Source organism: Manduca sexta, chromosome 24 (genome assembly GCF_014839805.1).
Source record: "Manduca sexta isolate Smith_Timp_Sample1 chromosome 24, JHU_Msex_v1.0, whole genome shotgun sequence".
Classification (NCBI taxonomy): Eukaryota; Metazoa; Arthropoda; class Insecta; order Lepidoptera; family Sphingidae; genus Manduca; species Manduca sexta.
In genome coordinates, this window is record NC_051138.1 from 8,035,930 (window position 1) to 8,044,099 (window position 8,170).

The following is an 8,170-nucleotide window of genomic DNA, read 5'->3' on the forward strand; positions in this document are numbered from 1 at the left end:
AACACGCGAGCCTTGAAAGCCTTTTGCTTGCTTTGTCAATTTTGTACGTCGCTCCCTTGGAGTATCGCCTCGGAGTTACCCGCCCGCGTAATTTGATAAATGTTATTGTTATTGGCAAAGCCAACAAACCTAATTGTTTACAGTTTACTCACCCTGTATATAAATGTAACAATATATTCAGCGGGTTAGTGTATGTTATATTTATTCTTAGCTGCTTATTTTATATATGCTTTGGATTTATTTTATTTTAATAAGATTATATTTTTGTAATTATTATTATTAAAATATTTTACTGTAGGCAAAAAGGCTGCAGTCATAACACTTAATTCTTCATAAAAAAAACTCTGACGATGCGCAAAGCTAGCTCTACACTCTGATAGTATTATAATTAACTATTAAACTAAATTATTATAATATTTCCAAGTATAATTAAACAAAGGTAAAGTTAATCAGTATACTGACCTTATCGAGTGTCTATCCTTCGCAATAAACTTCAAACAAGAGCTCCATGCAGGCTGCAACTAAACCGCCCCCATCCCACCCTCACGCGGGCATTACATAACTCCAAGGGTGTCGGGGGTTGAGTAACACGGTTCCACTAATTTCGCAGTCTCATGGGGCCTGAGTCACATTTAGTCGTCTGTTACTAAAGTCCTCACTCAGCGGATTAGTCGTTTGTGCAAATAATAAAGGAATTAAAATTATACCGAATGTAAAGGGGTGTAATGAGCCGTGTCGTGACTAGAACAATTGTATAGAATTTATAATGGGTTCGTGATGCGATGTGGGTTTCACACCATCGGTGTTTTATGGCGCAATTGGAGTTGTATGATTAAAAAATAAATTAGTTAAATGATTACTTTTGTTTGTAAATATGTTGAAGACTTTTAAAAGACAAATGGTTGGCGCAATACATATAATAAAGCAGGAGAGATTTGGCTTACTTTTTACGACCGACCGCCTGCCAATGTCAATCTCTTGAGGATTAAATTTGAAATGATTGTTAAAATTGAGAATTCATTTGGTTTCTAATATCTACCAAATACTACACAATCATAAAGAAATATAGTTTCTAAACTAAACTTTTTACACCTTAATGATACCAATAAAATAGCGATGGTATCGTCCGGGTCTGTCAATTAGCCAGCACGAGCAAGGCGCAACACGCTCCGTATCCACTGCCAATGACGGGTTCGTTATACTCCTCGAATTAGTTTTATATAGGATATCTAAAGCAATTAGTTAGGTAGCGAAACAGCTGGCGTACTACAGTCTCGAGTTCGGTTCTCGGGTCGCGATATTGATTTTTATGCTCAATTTTAAAGGAGTCTGGAATTGACCAATCAACGAAAATAGGCCTCACATGTGACCTTACATAGATGACGAAATGACGGTGTGATTAATAACATCTCTGCATACCCCTGAAATAAATAAAAGGCGAGATGTTATGCAACTGTGTTGAATGTTGGTTGTGCTAAAAAGAATTAAAACTTGTTGGAAGTGGAGAATTTTAAACGTCTCAGACGTATCAAATGGCTTAGAACGCTGTCTTCCTTACTCATCCCGAGGGAGCCGTTAGACTTCACTGAGCTTACCATCTGGTAGTTGTAGGAATTTTCTAGAAACATACTATAAAAAGGTTAACAATAACTGAGTCTGTTGCGCTATGACGTAGACTTCTGATAAGTTTAACTAGTTTTATGAATATTTGTTTTTTGTTATAACTTTTGTGATATTTTTGAGCAGACACAAATTTAATCAGAACTTATGTTCACCTTGTTGTTGAATAGATATTGGTAAAAGTAAACACGGGTATAATATTTAAACTTTTTAGAAATCGCAAATGATTTTCTATTGTTTCCTATGAATGGCTCTGCGTTAAAAGAAACTTAATGTAAACTAGAAAAATGTTATTTGTTTAAGCTAATACAATATATCTTTGTGACCATCATAATTATCGAGTCATTATATGAAATAAAAGAAGTTGATTATTAATAAGGGTTTTACCATGTTTTTTTTTTAAATAGGTACCTATATCACGCTTTGTATGGAATTTATTTTGTTTTATATTAACAAAACGGGCACATAAACAAGCGATTCATATCGTAGAGTTATTCCCCCAATGAATCACTTTGATAGTTCCTAGACTTGGTTCTAATTTTATCGCACTGGCGACTCGACGCCCCGTACATTTATATAGCTTCAGTTAATTTGTTTGTGTAAATAAAAATTAAACAACACTGTCACGCAATTCTTATAAGTGAAAAAACTTGTTTTAGATATCAAGATATCCAGGTTTTAACCCCTTGCTTTCATGGCAGGTCATTTTAGAAATTATTTATATAATTTGGCTTTTGCAACTAACGTATTTGTATAGGTTATAAATTATTCATAAATATAATTTGTAAAATGTTGGAAAAACAATTTATGAAATCCACTTATGCTGTTGGTCGTTTTACAGTGTCATATTAATAAATGTGTTTTTTAAACGCGAACTTGGATTCTTTAACTTATTTTTCTTTTATAAGCAAAAGGTGGAATGTGAGTAAGTGGGTAATTTGCGGTCCATTAATATCCACTATACGAGATGTATCATCGATGCGTTGCCGTTTAAGGTAGAAATAGTCTGTTTTTTAAAAGTGAATAAATTCTTACGGTCTGGAAATAGGAAAACAAGCTAAATAATGAATTAAATAAATTCATAAATAAATAACTATACAATTAATTATTATTAAATAATCAATAATTTTGTGTGTATGTGTAAATGAGATGAAAAATGTATTTTTGCCGAATTAATTCTAAATCTATATATATAAAAATGAATTGCTGTTCGTTAGTCTCGCTAAAACTCGAGAACGGCTGAACGGATTTATCTTATCTTGGTCTTGAATTATTCGTGGAGGTCTAGGGAAGGTTTCAAAGGTGAGAAAAATTCGAATAATTGCCGGGAAAATCCTCAAAACAGCATTTTTCTATTTCCCATACAAACGTTTTCTAACTAATACGTAGAGTCAATTTGAGCTTTATTGCTATTGCATAAAGTTCACTGTTGTCTAAGCAATGTAGGTGTGTTCCTAACATCAAAGCAGTGTGCGTTGGAGCACAGAATATAATAATGTAATGTTGCGTTCTGAAACTCAACAAAAGTGATATCGCGGACCCGACTAAATTGAACCAGTCACAAAATTTAATATATCATTAGTTATTTGGTTGGCTTCACGATATTATTTCTTTTGTTTTACTTTAAAATGCATGTTTTCGTTATGGACAATTTTTGAGCTACTTTTGCATATCTATACTTATAATAAATCTGTAGAGAGGTCAATTCTGTACATGAAATATATTTCCAAAATAACTGGGGTGATTAGGGATCGATACTGATGCCAAAAATGCAATTAGTAAAATTTTTGTCTGTATGTCTGTATAACCGTTATAGAAACAAAAACTACTCGACGGATTTTAACTTAACTTGGTACAATTATTTTTCATACTCCTGAGCTGGTTATAGTATACTTTTCATCACGCTACAATTAATAGGAGCATAGCAGTGATGGAAAATGTTGGGAAAACGGGAGAAGTTACTCCATTTTTAAGCTTCCGTCATTTCGTGTGCAACCTTAATGGTTAAAAGTTCCTTCGATTTCACCAGGATCCCATCATCAGACCCTGACCGGACAATCGGACCACCTGCATACCACCATAAATTAAAAAAACATCCCGACAAATTGAGCACCTTCTCCATTTTTGAAACCCGAAATCCACGCGGGCGAAGCTGCGGGCGGAAGCTAGTAGATTATAAAGAAATGATGTAATCTCTATAGTTTTTAAGTTGATTTTAGACAAATATTATCATATTTTTTATCTTACCTAGTTAATTCTATAGTTATTAATACTAACTCTCCTTTTTAGTATCCTGTCTTAGTTACAAAATATGACTGTAATAGTTTATGAACTCTGTACTGACTTTTATATGAATTTGATGAAAGGTTTTAAACTGTTTATATAATATACGTTTTCTCGCGGCTTCGCCCGTATGTCTTAAATTTCGGGATAAGAGTCCCGCTTATATTTTCTCGGCATAAGAATTAGTGAAAAAGAAATTATAATCGGTTTAATAGTTTCTGAGATTAGCGCGTTCAAAGAAACAAACTCTTCAACTTTATAGATGTGTACGTATTCTTGGAACTAATAACGGATTTATGCATGCCGTGCTAACCTGCGAGCTACGATGAGTCCTCGCAATGATATGTAACCGCAAATACTTATGCCGATCGACCACGACATGGAAAGTGTCCTCAAAATAATACGGAATATGCATGTACCGTCAGCTACAAAAGAAGTTGTATTTTTTCTAATGGTGTTTTTGTAATGTTAATTTGTTAGAAGATTCGTAATCCTTTGTGACGTGCATGCGTATAAAAAAACTTGCTTTTGTAGGCATACGCCTATAAAAGCAAGTTTTTAAACTATGTTTTTAAAGTCAACTTAAACAATATACTAGAGTGGTTTAAAAACGTTGAATAAGTTATTAATAGTACAATTGCAGCTTTAAAAATTATATTTACTCAACCAAAAATGTCGTGATGTAGATCTGTTATTAGATTACTTTAATTATTCATGAACTCAAAGCGACAACTATAGTTACATTAATTTAATTCGTAATAAACAATGGTTAACTATAAATACTTACTTCAAATATAGTTGATAAAATCTCTTTGTTACAACAATTACAATAAAAACAAAGAAAAATAAAGTCCACCTTACTATTGTAAGGTGGACTTTAACTTGGCAATATTTTGCCAAGTTACCTATTGTTTCACGGAGCAGCCGATCACGTTTATACATCCAAAGATCGTTGCGACCTCTGTGGATAAGGCTTAAGGAGCCCCCGCAATCCACTCACGTAAGTACAGACGGACAGACGTACCCACACGTCACGTGCATCGCCCTGCACTCTTTGCCCGCAACTTCAATTTAGTTAAAAGTACTGGCTGAGTGCAAGCGTGATCTAACTTTATTCCGCGGTTGGAATACGGTCTTGCTTTTTCAAATTCCGTTCAACTTTACAACGCAGAAATGCCACTGGAAACGTAGCGAAATTGGAAACCTCTCGAGTCTGGTGCGTTGTTTCGGAATTTTTAATACGTTACATTAAATTTAAGATCAAAATCCCTTACGTTCCATTAGTTTAAAGTCTTAATAATGGCGCAGTTTCGCAAATCCAGAATAAAGACGACATAAATTATCCAGATTACCGCGACGATTAGACTTTCCCGTTTTATTTCCAGTGACAACAATCTTCGTTGAATTTTGTTGACAAGGTCTATTTAATTATGGCCGTAAATTTTATGCATGAGTAACTTACGGCAGCAATATTCAATAGGTATTTATTCATTAGGTCGTAAATACCCTGTGGGTACCCAACACGGTGTAAAACGCCCTTTGTCGATGTTATCAACGAATTCCTGTTGCTTGTCGGTTTCGAATTTTTTTAACAATAGCAGTACCAACATGTGTTTCGTCAGCCGCGACCGTCCTACGATATTAACATACTGTTACCGAGTGCCGGCCGTCTAAAAAACCTTTTTAAAATTGTGACATGACAATGATGCGTTAACATTCTGACAATGTCCCGTTAAAGGCAAAATGGGAAGTGAGTCCATTTAGGTGCGCGTCGGCTTCGTGGTGTCGAGTTTACAACTCCATGCGTCTATGGGTGATTCGGGTAATGCTTAGTCACAACTCACAGCGGAACTGGTTACCGTTTACGAAATTTTTATTAATGATCTTTTGGCCACGGTTGGTTAGGATTACTTATGCGTATAATTTGATTGGACTCTATATTTCCCCACACTCTATATGGGCACACGATCAATAAATCATTAAGACATGTATTAAAGGCTAGAGCGTATCGGATCACGCATAATTAGTGTTCCAAATCATTAATTTAAATAATTTTACAGTATTCTTGATAATTGAACATTCAAAAATATAGCTGCTGAATGCTATAACCTACGTTTTATTCGGACTCTAGAATGGGAACAGTTATATTCTTTATAAAAAGGTTTAACATTTTCTTTTACGTAATTCTGTGTCAAATATACATATAAACCCTTTACGTGGACATGAGAATAACGGTGTTATTGACTTAAACCGATCACCGGAGATTACATCTTAAGAATTGCGTTTATATCTCAATAAATAGTCATCAAATATTTTGTCATAGCGAAATTTACGACGAGAGAAGCTCAAACCTATTATATGATAAAAATTAAATCCGTTTTTATGATCGTCGCCTCCTACGCTTGCCAGGCGACGGAACTGTTATGGAGGCATGTAAGTTATAATAATTTAATGCGTAGTCAACCCATTAAAAGGCATTCAGTCTCGCCCCAGCCGTCCGTATTCAATAGAGAAGAGGTAAGCCACAAATAAAATAAAAGTGAACCTTTATCGTCGTCTTATATGGTAAATGATATTATCTTAAACGGATTAAATCTCATATTTCTCCGCGCAATTATTGTAAGACTTTAATTATAATCGCGATAAAGTTTAGGATGAAGAGTTTAGTGTTATTACACTTACGCGGATATAATGCCGATATTAATATGATTTTTTTAAATTAGTCTTACTTAATCATTGTTTTATTTATTATTTTTTGTTAGCTAGAGATTTAACATTCTTTTATATAAGCGCCATTTTCGTATGGCGTCAAAATGAAATTGTTTTTCTTAGAATACTTCTACACTCTTTTAAAACAATTTAAAAGTTCGAATCGTTCCAATAACTCTCTCGAAAAACTTGGTCGGCAGTGATCGGTTTCCGAGAAAGAAATTGTAGATTTGATATTAACAATTGTGTATTTATTTGTCTTTGCTTCCATCATAGTTGATTCTAGTTATGAAGAATGATTTATCTTTTTAATCTTTGTGCGGTCGAACTATCTGGCCTAATGTGGGTGTATTTCATTTTTGCCTATCCCAAAAATGAGGGGTGCTTCCTACGTATGTGTAATTTTATTCCAGTGTTAATTTTGGTATAATTTTTTTTAATCCAATTGTCCCAATGTAAAAACAAAATCTATGCTCGAAGCAATTTCCAAGATGTTCGAAGGAACGCGTTGGCACGCGCTTTCTCACTCAGTATTACTCGTTTATTTAGCAGGCACTAGAAACATGAAATTTGCGGAGTCGCTATTCAAACAGATACGCCATCAATACAATCTAAAGTTAGCTGTCATTAAGAACCTAGTGACTAAGTATGTATGCGATTTGCAGCAGAGTTTGTCTGTGTATTTTTATTAGAGTTATTAACTATTATAGATTATTTCATTCACCAAGACGCGCCCCACTACTTTCCCTGATGGTTAAGTGTGGGTGAGGAGCATGAGTACACACGTACACAACAATAGATAGCATCATGGGTCAGACTTGATTAGCCCCTTACACCGCGACACCATTTTTTTTTCGCGGGAATAAAAAACAGCGTTATCGCTACCACACTTGAAGGGTGAGTGGAATGGTTATGTTGGTTTTACCGGGCTTACGGCCTAAGGTCGACACTCGGGAGTATAACATCATCCGAGCGAGCATTGCACTGAGACACTAACCCCTGTATACCCTACACCGGCATACCAACCAAAACCCGCGGTGACCTTCTTCGGCGCATACGGAACGGGCCTGGGGAATCTTGTTGCAATCAGATAGCTGCCATACCCTGCAACAGCCCGCTCAAAAATGGTGGGACGCGTCTTCGTGAATGAAATGACCTATAGGTAAAGATTTGGTATCTGGATTAAATATTATTCACGTTAATTATGTTTTGTTGAATCCTAGAACTGAATGGTTTAGCTCTTGAAGTTGTAATTAAATACAATGTTCAAAACTTTTATTAACTCATTCTATGTGAGTTCACGTTAATTTTGGTTGCTGTTTAGAAATTACTTTGTTTTCGAAAATATTGTTTGAAAAGCTAATGTAAAACTTTAACCGTATGTTTATATTAAAAGTTATTATAAACGCGCCTTAATTTACACATAATACTAGTATTTGCGTGGTAACGTTTGTTAATGTGCTTTAATTAGCGGCCTTAAAGCCTTTGTAATATTCCGGAGATGAAAGGAAATTCCAAATTAAAGTTCATTAACCGACATTAAAAAGTAAGATTGAAT